We start from the raw sequence: 14841 nt of genomic DNA on the forward strand, positions 1-14841 counted from the left end.
CTTGGTGTGGCCCAAACCAGTGCACGGTGCTCACAACCAGCACAACCCCACCTCTTGCAGCCTGAAGGAGAGGAGGCCCTCAGGAAATTTGTTCCACCTCAAGCACCAAAAACAAGGCCAATCAATGATATCATTCCTGGTGCCTTTAGAAGAGGGCCAGGACCATGCTGGGCTGTGAGCAAACGTGCTTTTCACCATGGGCTGTGGCCCAAGCACTGCTGTTCTCGTGTCCAGCTGGCACAACATGAGGGCATTCAGCAGCACTTCTCCTTGGCAGCTGCAGCCAGCACAGCCTGGGCAAGGCAGTGCCTGCGGGAGGCCAGGCAAGGGCTGGTACCTGGCTGTGATGATCAGGGCTGCCACTCCCTTGCCAATACCCTCCAGGTCCACCAGCAATCTCCGGTAGAACTCCATCACCGTGTTGGAGCACAGGGTCACCTGGTGGAAGAGAAGAACAGTCAATTCTTCCTTCCAAAAGCTCATTACCCACGGGTGATATCCTCCAGTTCCTGAGGGAGGATTTGCCCTTAATTCTTCTGCTGCTCCATATGTAGAGCACAGTCTCAGAGTAACAAAAGCCTTCTGGCAATACCAGATTTGTTAAACACACCTTGCTATCAGGGCACAGGTCAGCTACATTAAAACATTAGACTACAGCTCCATGCACCACTGCATTCAAATTAAGGGGCCAATTGCTCATCTGACTACAAAGACATCCATGCAGAGGAAATCTGACTTGACCACAATGAGTTCAGCTTTACAGCAGGAGGCTGAGGGCAAAGTGTGGCCCAGCAGGTGCTGGGCAGTTCATGGCTGCCCTGGGACCCCGAGCCCAGGCTGGCTCTGAGAACTCCAGCCCCAAGCCAGGAGTGGGGAACTGTGCTGGGGTGGGCATTGACCAGAGGCAGAACCCTCAGAACTGCCCCAGGGTGGGCATTGACCACAGGCAGAACCCTCAGAGCCTCTTGCTCAACACCGCAAGAGACAAGCCACCAACGGGACCAGGCAGAGAAGAAAGGAGAAGGATCTCTATCTTGAAGTTCCACAAGGAACGGTTTATTCCAAGCAAAAGGATCAGAGCCAAAAGAGCCCTGGACACTCCGGTGCAAGGAATTTTGTACAGATGCAAATCAGGGGGTGGATACAAACAGCAAACCAAAAGAGAATCCTCAGGGGAGCACTGAGGGGATTACATCAAGTGTCTGGGGCCACTTTGGATAGGAGGGTGGGGAGGATGGCTCACATGGGCCAATGGGGCCTCCAGGAATAGGGGAATTCCAAAGGGGTGTTGCAGACAGGGATTGGCTCCAGGTTAAATTGGCAAAGAAGGTTGGGGAACAAAAGGGGCTGGGTTTGACAGGAAGGAAGAGAGCTGGAACAAGGGGCAGGGAATGGCATGAGGGACAGCTTTGTGGGAGGGTAAAACCCAGGGGTAAACCAACTCGGGGAGAACACGGGGTACAACAGAACAAACCACTTAACAAGGAATCAATACAATAAATTTGAACCGCTACACATGGCTGCAGATTTTTTTGTCTCCACTGGAGCTTCCTGCAGTGAACACAAATCTTTCTGCTCCCCAGGAGGGGGGAAATGACACCACGAAGAAAAGCTCACTGCTTGATACAATGACATCTCTCTAACAGCCACCTTCTGCCCTCATCCTTGCTCTGCCCCGTTGCAATCAAATCAGTCGCTCTCAAAAACACAAGAATTGCTTCAGGCCTTGGCCATAAGGTCTGTGAGCTCAGCATATGATTTTGGAAAGCAAACAGTGCTCCCTGAGGAACATCCCGAGTAAGCCAGCTAGCAGAGGCCTCCCAGCAGTGCAGATCTCTCAGTGCCAGGATGCTCCAAGCTGGCACCAGAGCTAAAGCCCTCCCACCCTGCAGTGCAGCTCCAGCCCTGGTGCTGCAGCGCCAGTGGCTGGGCTCTTGCCGTACCTCGATGTCCTGGTGTCCCTGGGGGAGGATGGTGCCTTGGCTGGGATTCAGGGTGAACTCCTTGGGCTCCACATGGAAATGGATTCCCTTCCTCCAGGCCGGGTCGGTGTCCCTGCGGATCTGATCCACGCTGTCCACAGCCGGCTGCGTGCCATCGTCCGACATGCGGAGCTGGAACGTCAGGGGCACCGCGGAGCTGTTGGTGAGGCGGCAGCGCTGCGTGTAGGGAAAGCCTTGGCAAGGACACAAATATCCATTCAGGCACCCAGCAGGGCATGATCCTGGGGGCAAGATACTACAGCTCACCTAGAAGCTGCATAAGGAACTAATCATCACTTAGTTCCCTTTGACACAGATTCCAGACTGCAGCCTTGAAAATGCCCACTCCTAGCCCTGCTGAACACTGCAAGCTTCTCTCTTTGGGATGGGAACCAGCTCCCTCACCTGCCCCAAACCAGCACCAGTTCTCTCTCAGTGATGAGTGTGCACCCAGACCCAGCATTTACTCTGAGAATTCAAGCTGTCCAATTCCCTGCTCAGCCTGCCAACACTCCCACCTTTTTCAAGACATATAAACAGTGAGTTGTCAGTGAGAAGAAGCTACAGCGAAAGAAAGTGAGGATGGAATCAGGAACTAGAACGTGATGCAAAGCACCCTAATGCAGCTTCTCTCTGCAGGACCCTTAAGGCATCTCTTGCTTTGGGCCAAACAGACTGAGCACGTGACAGCTCAGAGCCCACTCAACTGGGGACACAGACAAGCCTTGCTTTGAGATTAGCAATTAGGAACCAGGTCCCACCTCAGCCCACAAACAGGGACATCACAGCCATGCTGCTCACTGAGAGTGCTGCCTGCAAGGCTTCACCCCACTTTGGCTCTGAGATTTGCTTTCCATCCTGCAAAGCCAGAGATACAGCCACTCATAGTGGGGATGTCCTGCAGAGCGCGCAGAGCAGCCACAGCCTGCTCTGCACTGCACATCTGGCTGGGCTGACCAGCTCTGTAGGGGGGATACTTCTCCCCAGGCCTGCTCACCAAGAGTCACTGGGACACAGATGGGGAGAAAAAACAACTGCAGCTGCAGCCCAGAGCTTCTCTGTGCCCATCCAAGTGACCACTGCCAGCTCCAGAAGGGACTCCAGCAGGGAGGCAAGAGAGGCACAAAAAGGACAAACCCAGATGTCAAAACCTCCAATGAGACTGAGGCCAGCACATGCAGACAACAGTCAACAGTTACAAAGAAGCAAAGATACAACAGCTGCCTTCAGCCAAAGAGCCCTTAGGAATGAAATTGGATTCAGCAGGATCTGAATCTCCTGCTTCAGACCCATATTTCCATCGCTTGCCTTTCGTGTTTCATTCCTTCCAAAGGCAACTTGACAAGCGCCTCCGTGGTGATGCAGGCTGGGGAAGAAGCAGCTCAAAAAAGGCAATGAGTTTCCTTCAGAAGTTCATGAACTTCATTGTTCTGGGTTTAGGCTTGGCAGTGAATGTTGCCCTTGGTCTGGGAAGGGGGATAGCAGTTCTGGGAGGTTCTGGGGGGGTTTGGCCCTGGGCTGGGCTTTTCCCTTGGGGTTTTTTGGGAGTTGTGGCGTGATTCCGTGGGCGGCTGTGCAGTGGGAGCTGAGGCTGGGCAGGGAGCAGAGCTTCCCTTCCTCCCGCTCCGGGGTCGCAGCTCGGCCGCTGCTGCTGCGGGAGGTTTGTGCTTGGCCCGGGGCTGCCCTGGCTGCAGCTCAGCGCTGGCACCGACCCTGCCTGCCTGCCCCGCTGCTGCTGCTGCTGCTGGGCACTGCCCACATCCCCCTGCCCTCTGGGGCTTTGCAAAAGGAGCATTTCCTCCTTCCCTTCCCTTCCCTTCCCGCACCGGCTGGGGGGGGATCACTGCCCTGCCAGAGCCCACAGCTCCTCCTGCTGTGACCACAACTCCACCAAAGGGGAAAAACAGGACTTGGCATCTGGGAGATGTCTGTTCTTGTCTTGTCTGTGCTCTCCTGAGATAGTCTAGCAAAGAACTGTTATTCCTTTTCCCACAGTTTTGCCTGGGAGCCCTGTCATTTCAAAGGGATAATCATTTGGGGGGAGGGGCTCATCTTTCCATTGCAGCAAGATTCCCACCTTCCTTGGCAGACATCTGTCTTTTAAAGCAGCACAGAGACACCAGAAAATACTGCCTTTCTATTCCTTGCTTCCATTGGATCTCACAATGGCAAAATGCCCCCTGAGGCAGCAGCAGCAGCAGCAGCCCTGCAGTTCACAGCCTGAAGAGGCTGCTGGGGCAGAGCAGGAGTGAGGGATGCTTTTCTGTTGGAAGGCACAGAGCCCTGAGGCTGTGTCCCAGCCCAGGGAACACTCACCAAAGGAGATGTCCCCGAAGTCGAGCTCAGCCAGGTCGAAGTGTAAACTCGGTGCAGTGACGCTGCCCCTGGAGGCCGAGGACAGAGCAGGCAATGGCTCAGTTAAAGGCACAAGACTCTGTGCTTTGATGCTCAGGGACAGCTCATGGGAAATGTGCTTCTGCCCAGCAGCTGCTGGGCTTTGTGCCCTTCTACAGCCCCAGTGAGGAAACAAAAGTTCCTGGCCCTGGTGCTTTGTTGCTGGTCAATCTGTCACTTCAAATGTGTTCTGGGGACTTTGCTGATGAATGCATCACACACAGAAACAAAGAGAACATCTGCCAAGCTGAACTTTGTTCATGTCAGTAGTAACAGCTGATGAACTCGCTTCAGGTTCTGCTCATTAAGGACCTCTTGCTGTAATTATGGGCTGACCTGTTCCCATTGCCACTGGTGAGAACATCACTGCTGGCTGATGGAGAAGCCTTGGGCCAGCAATGTTCATGTGCTGGACGTGAGACTTTGGAGGGAGGGGAGGAAAGACAAGGCCCCAGCAGCCCCACAGCCAGATCAGTGCTCGTGCTCCTGCATCTGCCCCGGGGCTGATGCCAGCACGGCTGCAGCTCTGCTGGGGCTGGGGGGATCAGGGCCTGCTGGGGGCAAGGCACAGCATTCTGTTCTTAGTCTTTGGCCAGAAATTTCACCACAATAGAGAAGCTGCCAGTTAGGGGAATCCCTGGCCAAGCTTCAGCACTACCTTCCATTCCATTCCCTTCCCACTCCTGCCCCATGTTACATGCTCCTGCCTTCAGGTGGCAGGATGGGAATAACATTCCAGGGATGACTTCAGGGCTTGCCTGAGAAAGAGGGTGTCTTCTACTTTTCAAATTATCAGGAGAAGAGGATCCAGCCAAGTTCAGGACTCAGCTGTCAGCACTGAAAAACTGAGTGCAAATCAGCCCGCACATCTTCTCAATCCCTGGGCGGTACCCACCAGACTCCTCTGTTCCTGCTGTAGCAGTCATCTCTCACACACACCTGGCTCCCCAAGACCCAAAGACACAAGCTCTACAAGTCTACAGCTAAACGTAACTCCTCTGAATTTCAGCCAACACCACTAAATTGTTCCCTGAGCCCACAGCTAGAAGAGCTGTGAAGGAGACATCCCTGACACTGTAAGAACCAAATGAAAATCACTGCCAAGAGATAGGCCTGGAAAGCTAAATTTTGGGCTTTTCTCTGTTAATTGTGAGCTGCTCCTTAAGACACTTCTCATCCTGTTAGATCCATCCTCTCAATGAATCACTGCTGCACCTGACAGGCAGAAAAGATAAGGTATGGAGGGGTTTTAAAAAGGTTGTTTTCTTCTGCTTTTATAACTAGGTCCATTGACATGTTTGTTTTCTTGTATGGCATCTAAAGACAGGTCCATGTCTCCCAATGGCACCTTGCAACCCCCAGACGCTGCTCTTGCTTTGAGCAGTGTGTTTGCTCAGATGATTTCCAGAGGTCCCCTCCAGGACCACTGCAAAGCCACGTGCCTGTGGCCTCCCAGAGAATGGCTCTGTTTGGCTGACAGTGCTGAGGAAGCATTTCAGAAGCTGCTTGTGCTCAGCAGGGTGCAAGCCAGCTCCCAACATGTTCCAGCAGCCTCCAGGGAATCTGGGACACAGAAAGCTCCAAGGCCACTGAAAGCAAGAGCAGATGCCATCCATCCTGCTCACTTCCAGCCAGGCTGCAGGGCAGCAGATTCGACGCTTGGTTCCTTCTATAGCTCTTTCCTAACTCTGCTCTCACCCAAAGCTGTTTGCACAGAGACAGATGAGCTGCCTCACCTCTGGGTGCTCAGCTGGTACCGAGCTGCCCGGGCACCGACATTGCGCACCAGCCGAGTCTGCTGGGCGCTGACCTTGACTGGACACTTGGAGAAGTCCAGCTGGGCAGGGAAGTCCAGCACAGCTCGGGCACCAATGGCCCGAATTGGCACAACGATCCTTTCCCTTGCAGTGAGGCAGACCAGCTCGTGGCAATAATCCTGCAGGAAAAGAAACTGGCTCAGCACAGGATATTTAGTGCCATCCCCATGGCAGAAGAAAAACCATTTCCTATACCCCTTCAAGGGCATCAATTTACCTATTGCACCCTCAAATGAACACGAAGTTCTACTACTATGTCACATTTTAAAGGCACCAGTGCACTTTGCAAAATCTGTCTCAGTGGCATTCAGCTCTTGTGTCACTTGGCTCATAGAGATAACAGCCCTAGGCCACCATCATTTCTACTCTAAACTTAAATGATGTTAAAGAATTCCTAAGCCCCTTCTAAGCAACATGGAGCTGGGGAACACAGGACATTGCTCTTTAGGCTTCTATATTCCCACTGTCTGAGAATAGGACAAAGTGTTCAACTGACTCTAAGCAGCAAAAGGAAGAGGAGAAAACAGCTGCACCCAAAGACATCCTGCACCTCTGGCCTGGTGCAGAAACATCAGTTGGCTCACAACTCCCCTCTAACTTTGCCTGTCCAACCAAGTCAGGAGAAGAACAGTGCTAAGAGGTAGCAGGATGCTGTTGGAAAGGGCCTCTCTTTGTTTCCCTGCCAGGCTTCCTCCCTTCCATGCCATGCCCTCAACCCTTCTGTATGAACAAGCCTCCAGATCAGAACATGAACCCTCCAGATCCCAGCACTGAGATCAGACTTGCCAGGGCCTCAGCACTGCTGTTCAAACCTCCCCACAAAAGCACCTTTGGCACAGAATGGGTGCCAGCTGACAGAGCAAGCACAGCGACAGGCATGAAGACAGAGCCCCAGCAGTGTCACTGCCACGGGCACTGGGCTCACAGCTCTGCCTGCAGCTTGTACCTGCCCTACACCAGCTCCTGCAGGCAGGTGTCCAAGTCCCCTGCAGCTCAGCAACCTCCTGCTGACCAAGGGCACCCAGAGCCCAGTGTGCCTGTGCCAGGCCGGGCTCACAGGCACAGCACATCCTCTGCCCTGGCCCTGCAGCTGTGCCATGCTCACTTGTGCTCTGGGACAGCACAGCTGCAAGGCTGCACAACAGAGGGAGTGAAAAAGCACCGGCTTTGCTCCAGCCCAGGGGCAGGCAGGGAAGCTGTTGGCAGTCCAGGAAGGACGAAAGCTCTCTGACCTCTTTGTTCCTCTGGTGTTTTCCATCAGAATGAAACCCCTTCCACTGCACCTAGAGATGGCCCAACATCTATCAGCAGCCCTCTGTCATTTTCATCCTGTTTCCTGTGCATCTTCCCTTGGCAATGCTCAGCAATGTGCACGGAGGGGAAGCAGAGCCTCTCAGGCCTGGCTGCAGTGCCTGCCAGCAGTGCCAAGGTGTGACTGGCTGCAGGCTGCCTGCCCACGCCTGGAGCCCAGCTCACAGCATGCAATGGGCTGGAGCCAGAGTGCAGGGAAAACAATGGCTGTGGAGATCATTGTGTGCTGTGGCTCCTCCAGCCTCACCTTGTTCTTGCTGGGGGTGAAGCGGATGCGCACAGGGGCAGAGGCGCCCGGCGGCACGGCACGGTACGCATCGCTGGAGCTCACCAGCTGGAAGTAAGGTGAGCTCTCCATGGAGACCTTCACCACGTGAAGAAACTGCAGCAAAGACATGAAATTTGATTTTGCCACTTGTGGAAACAGGACGAGAGGAGACCTGTCCATGGCCTGCTAACATCCCTCCCTTGCCCCTTTTCCAAAGCACTTTCAGCTGAGCAGGCACAGGCACATCATTCACAAGGCTGAACTTGAATCCCTTCTCTCTGGCTCCCGCATTTTGGCCAGGGGCAGTAGGGCAGTGCCTGCTGGGAAGGAAGGGCCGAGCAGGTCAGCACCAGCAGGATGGAGACACAGCATCTGAACCAAGTCACCTGCGTATTCAACAAGGCCAAAAAACCTGCTGGCTTCTGCCTGCACACAGCCATGAAGTTGTCATGTTCCAGAGGGGGAATGTGCTACCTAAAAGCAAACCAGCACATTACTGTGGGGCAAGGAAGAAATTCCCTTCCAGCAGATCAGGTTTGGGTAGGGACCTTCTGGGGATACAGTCAGGCAGGCAGAGCAGCAAGACAGGAGACCAAACACTGGGGTCTTACTGGGAATAAAAGCAAACCTGAAAAGCAAAAGAAGGAATGAACACAGCAAGACAATCCCTAAAACAAGGAGATGGCAAAGAGAACTTAAATGGGCAGTAAAGCAGCAAGGAAGAATCATAAAACCATGAGAGCAACCAGCTTGCCAAAAGTGACAGAAACACAGACAGGCGGTGTCTATTGACCATGGGGCTTCAGAGGCATTTTCTGCCTGGAGAAACAGGACCAGCACTGACTGACAGTGTGGTTCCAGTATGCAAAGCCAATCTTGGCTCTCCAGGGCTTCCTGCTGCCTGTGAAGGCAAGCTGGGCTGCTGGGCATTCCTGCCTGCAGCCAGGAGGCCAGGTTCTGCCCTCTGGGGTACCCATGCACAGCACACATGCATTTTCTAACACACTGATATCATAACCCCTGAGCACCAAAATGCTCTCCAAAAGTCTAAACCAGATGATTTGGACTCCCTCCTGTCTCCTCCCACCAGCCCACTCTTGCCACAAGCCTCACTTGAGAAAATGTTTCCCTGACTGAAATTCAAATGGTCTCAAGTTTTCCTCTTTACAGTGGAACACAACTGACATTTTTCAACTTTTCCCCTCTCAGCTCTCTTGGGAAACTGCAAAACAATCCCAATTTCTTCAGGTGAAGGTGGAAACCTCCAGGAGCACATGGCTTTGGATGTGCTGTGCTTCTGCAAAGGGAAAGCAGAGCACCGTGTTGCTTTTGGAAAAGCTGAGCAGAGCTGGATGAAGCTGAGCAGGAGCCTCAAGTGGCACCTAAAGGCCTCTCACTGCTTCTGCTCCATCACTCTGATTGCAGGGCTCTTGCAGAACACGGTTCCTGCAGGGCCAATGCCATTAATGAGAAGTGATTCCAGCATAAAGTGCAGGAGGCTCAGCCCCTGAGCTTTGCCTGTGAACTGCACAAAGGGAGCCAAACTGGCTGAGAGAGGCAGAGATTCCTACCAGGAGCCAAGATTAACCAAGGACACACAGGGTGTGCTATAGACCCAAGGCAAAGCATGAGAGCAGGTAAGAACTGTACAGCCCTCAACATTCCTGTCAATCCAGAGCTTTCGAGAGAAGGAAACTCCTTTGGGATAGACACCATCAACGCCTGGCCAAAATCTGGGCACAATTCCCAGCACAGGAAGATTTCCACCATCTTGCAGAACAAGGTGCTGAGACATTTTCTTCTGCATGTGCTGCAGCAGATAACTTGCTTTGCTGTCCACTGAGGGAATGACAGCACTCTCCTCTTCCAGCACAGTGTTAAAGCTTCACGTGCCAGCACTTACCTTGTCCTTATTCATGAGAGACAGCACCATTTCAGAGACCTCCCGAGCGACGAAGTTCTGAAATACCAGCTCTGGTGGGGAAACCCCAAACCAGCTCTGTTTCGGAGCAGCTGATGGCAGCTGGAGAGGAGAGAGAGCAGGGAGAGCTTCAGCTGCTGGGAGGAAGGTTCATGCAGGAGAATCTTCCACTGATCCCCAGTGAAGTACAGACTCTGGGGGAGCACGTCTGCCCAGCCCACACTGGGCAAACAGTGGCTCACCCACCTCTGCTCTGAGCTGATCCACAGCTGCTGGGCCACACAGAGCAGGCTCAAGCCAAGCTGCTCTTCTGGCATGGATTTCTCCAGGTTTCTTTCTCCAGAATGCCAGGCAGCACTTTCCTAAAACACAGCCCTGTGCCCACGTCGTCACAGAGCTCTGGGGCACTGACTGAGCACTCATGGAGTAAGTAAAACCCATGAATTTACAGGAGACTCCATAGGAAAGGATTTGGGATGTCTTTTACTCTGAGACAGGGAAACCGAGGCCCACACAACTGCAAATATCTTTTCTGCTCTACAACTTAGACATCAGTAAGAAGAGCACAGGACCAGAGAAGGTTTGAGAGATGAGGTGACACTTGGCTGAAGCCAAAAGGTTATTAAGCAAAAGAATGGAATTTGTTGGTTCTGTGTGTTATTTTTGGTTTGCATTTGTTCAGGTTGGTTTGTTGAGTGTCACAGCGAGAGGGACAGGGTTGAAGACCTGACCAAAGGGAAGGAGGACGAGAAGGGAGGGCACAGAAAAGTTGGTGCTCAGTAGAGAATGGAAGCTCCTGAGTAGCCATCCAATGGCAAAGGGCACAGGGACCGCCCCAGCCGGGTACAAAGGGGATACAAAGATGGCCATTTTCTCAGAGGGTGTGTGTGTGCTTGGCTCTCAGGGAGGGAGACATCCCCGGCTCAGCTGAATCCTTACTAAGAAACACTTTTCCTTTGCTTTGATGATTTTGTTCCTTTTCATTGTATTTAAAAGTTGGTGTGTTCCAAAGAGAGGAAAAGGCAAAAATAAAAAGACAAATGAGCTGAAAATAAAAAGACAAGTGAGGTGAATGCTGAATGAGGATAAGTTTCAGTTATTTTCTCAGCAACTTGGGTAAAAGTAGAGTTGGTATCTCCTTTTTCAGTGGCCTTTAAATGGGTGCTTTCTTGTCATTACTGCAATCTTATTTCATGCCATTCTAGAGGTATGTCTGGAATGACACAACAACAGCAAATGCTTCTGGAGCAGAGACATTGCTTGGAGAAAACTCTGCCCTGCTTTGTCTGCCTTCTCCAGCCACACTGCTGTCACTGCAGAGACACAAGCAGGTCTCCTCTGTGACTTCACAGCAGACACATTCTGCTGAAGGGAGTGGCTGCAGCACACTGTCCCTTAGCTGTGCCCTTCCCTGAGGTGTTCCCAAGGCTCCTCTCCAGGACAATCCTTTACCTGGATTGTGTTCCATGTCTCTTGCTTCCAATTTCCTACTCAACAGCCCACCTCAGTCACCTACCCGTTTGGACTGTGCTTTATACCGAGCTAGTCCTGCCAGAAAAGCAGCTTTAAACACACCTCTGAGAAGGCACTGATCCAGACAAAGCACATCCATTCCCCTCTGCCCAGAGCCAGTCCCCTGTACATCTGGCAGCCTGCAAAATCTAACACCCCGTCAGGGTCCAACACATTGTTCCAGCCCAAAGCAGAAATGCAATTTGTTGTGTTCAATCTGAAGTAATTCCTGCAGATCCTTGGCCTTCAAAGGCCAACGCTGCCACTCTGCAGCGAATCCTGTGACCCCGAGCATTTGATGGTGACCACACCAAAGCAAGAGGTGGCTCCTTCAGCAGGAGAATGGCAAGGGGCAATTTTGGGTCTCTGTGTCCCCAGCCTTCCTCCCATTGTTTTAGCAATGGCAGCTGCGCTCCAGCACACCCCAGCAGCTTCAGCAGAGGGTATTTGTGTTGGCTTAGTGCAGATCAGGACTCCCAGTCCACCACTCCCAGCACTTTGCAATGACAGCAGGACCTGGACCCTGAGGTATTTTGCTGGAGGCAAGCCTGTCACAAACACACACCCTCTTCAAACTTCATGTGAAACAGAAAGGAAAAGAGCAGGAAAAGGCTACCTTTGGGCGAGTCTCACTCCTGTCTAGAAATGGGCCAATTCTGGGCAGAATACTCCCCCCAGTGCTGGCCTCCTTCTTCCTGCTGAGAAACTTCTCCCTCTGGAACTTAGAGGGAAGCAGCTGAAAGGCAAAAGTAAACCAGCTAGAGCCTCAGAGTTGTGCTTGTTCAGAAAGGCTTTTCGTGAACAAGCGGCACTGCTGAATAACTTGTGATCACAGCCACTAGGACAGCCCTGGGAGCCCTGGGAATTTCCTGCTGAAATACTTAGCATCAGTGAATTATTAATACAGAGTGGAACACACATACTCCAGCCATATGGCTCTGTCCCATTGGCTTCTCCATGATTGCATGGGACATGGTTGGGGATTTCTGCTCTTTGGGCATTTGTTTCCTCTTATGTTTCGTTGGATTGAGGCAGTGACCTTTCCAGAGAATGGGGAGGAGCTCTCAGAACTGCCTGAACTCCATCCCTGCACAACGCTCAGAACTCACAGCAAGGAGATATCGCTGCTGGATGAGTCCAAGAGATGCAAGAAAGGAACACTGTACCAAGAGTGAGGTGCACAGGAATGTGTCCAGGTTTTAGTTCTCCCTGTTGATTGTTTTCTCTGTCTGGGCTGACAGAGCCCTCCACAGAAGAAAACAGAGGCATCTCCTTGACAGAGCCTCAGCAGTGGGGCATCTTCAGCCAAGTGAGCTTTGTGGCCCTGGCTCCAGCGCTGCCTGCAGGGCTGCATCTGTGCCCACACAGGAGCTGGGAGAGAACAGCTGCTTTGGAAGCTCTTCCAGCTGGGACCAGCCATGGCTCTCAAGGCTTTGGGCAGAGTTTGAGCTTCCCCCCACCACATGCCCAGGTGCCCAAGGGCAGGATGGTCAGAGCAGCACAGGTGAGTGCCCAGCCTGACAGAAGGAATTCCTGTGGCAAAGGGAAAGGGACAGAACACATGCTCAGGCCTTCAGCTGTGCATTGGTTTCACTCGGCTCTGCTGGCACAGCCAGGCAAGACACAGCTGAAGCATCCCACAGTGTTCCCTATTGCACCAGGACAGCCCCAGCAACAGCAGCACAGCACAAAGGGCTGGGCAGGGGCTCTGCAGCTTCACAGCACTGCTGGACAACAGGGGCAGGGAGAGCAGGGACACCAGGGCACTGCCAGCCTTAACACAGCCCCAGTGGGTACTCACAGTATGAGGCTTCAGCCCTTCCCTGGACAAAAGACGAGGTGTTGGTGTCTTCTTTGGCAATCCAGACGCCATTTCCAAGGGACGATGTCGCAGGTCAGCGACAATGCCTCAACAAAACTGGAAGGAGCAACAATGGAAATCTGAAAATCCACAACCCAATTCATGGCAGATTCAAGGCATATTCTGCTGCTAAAAATGGTACATTACTTGAAAGTAGCTAAGTGCTTGTTTGGTGTAAGTAGCTAGTATAGTTAGGCCACTAGTTGGACTTTATTTGAACTATATGGCTACCTTGTGCAATTCAAAGTTAGATCATACTGAAACCTGGTGCTAAAAATCTGAACATTAATAACAGTTCGAAGAGACAAAACTGTAGCCTAAATATTACTCAAAAATAGCTAGAGTGGGCCTCCTCTTCTTTAGGCTAAAGCACCCTTGCTCTATCAGCTGCTTCTCACACCTGAGACACTAATGAGAGACTGGAATGTTATGGCTAATGGCTTAAATATCATTATAAAGGACTTTCTGTCCATTGTGACAAAACTGTATAAAGAAGCTGCGACCACCCAAGCCCACCCCTCCTGACTGGAACTTGGCACTGTGAGTTAAGCTGCCTAAGGGAACTTGAGACAAGATCAAGGTGACACTATTGTCCCATTACCTCAGGTCTGGGGAGAAGTAAACAAGGCTGAGGAGAAAAACCTATCCACAACATAGCCAAACCCAGCAGCTGTCCTGAAAATCAGCTCTGTCTGGGTTCAGGCTGGGGAAGTCATAGCCACAGACTCTTCTGCTGAGGCCAGGTTTGCACACAAACCTCCCAGCAAAGACCTCCACAGTGCCTCCAGACCCATTCCTGAGGCCTTGCACCAGACGACTGCAGGGCATGCAAAGCAACACAACAAATCTGAAAATCCAGAACCCAACTCATGGCAGACTCAAAGGATATATGGGTGCTAAAGATTTTATATTATTTGAAAGTAGCAAGAGACAGATTCCAACTTGCCCCACCCCTGGGAGGTACCTGGGCAAGGTATCACCTTGCCCAAATCTGCATTAACCCAGTGGAGTCTTACATTTTGCCAGACCTCACCACAGAGAAGACCAGAAGAGGATTTAATGGTAGGCCAATGGGATCCATGGAATGGTGATATTTTCTACTAAATCTCTCTCTGTCACTCTCTTTCTCCTCCCCCCCTTCCCAACCTCCATTCCACTCCCACTTTTTCTTTTCTTTCTCTCTCTTTCTCCCTCACATTTACTGTTCCATAAAATCCAGACCATTGGCTTTGGCATATGGTCTCGTCTGCACCTCAATACAGAGGCATCTCCCTAAAAATTTTAAAACCCAGATGATAAAAACCCACTGAAACTTGAACAGAACTCATTCACCTTTAAGCAGTTTAAGCAGTTACTATAGGGAAAAAATGTATAGACTACTATCTTTAGAAAATGTTGCACTTCTTCAGTAAAAAAAGCACAATCAGTAGTCCATTTATTGTTCATCCTCTCAGGTGTACATGTCACTGAACTACTGCGCCAGAAGACTGGCATGATCACATTCTCTGTATCCCTTTGGCATTCTCTTTCAGAGCACAGATGAAACAAAACCAAAAAGTTCAACTTTAGTCGGTCTTTACCTTCAAATGAAATTCAGGACTCCCTAGCAGACACCAGTGTTCTGCACGCTGAGGAGCTTTTCGCAGAGGCCAATGCTCTGCACCTTTAGCAATTCTCTACGCCGATAGTCCCCCTAGCGAATGGCCCGGTGCAGCCGCCTGCAGGAGCCCAGGCTGCGCACACCCAGCCAGGGCCGCGCTCTCACGCAACTGAGG

The sequence above is a fragment of the Melozone crissalis genome, unplaced genomic scaffold (assembly GCF_028551555.1).
Source record: "Melozone crissalis strain CALT ecotype California unplaced genomic scaffold, PUWL_Pcris_2 ptg000192l_1, whole genome shotgun sequence".
NCBI lineage: Eukaryota > Metazoa > Chordata > Aves > Passeriformes > Passerellidae > Melozone > Melozone crissalis.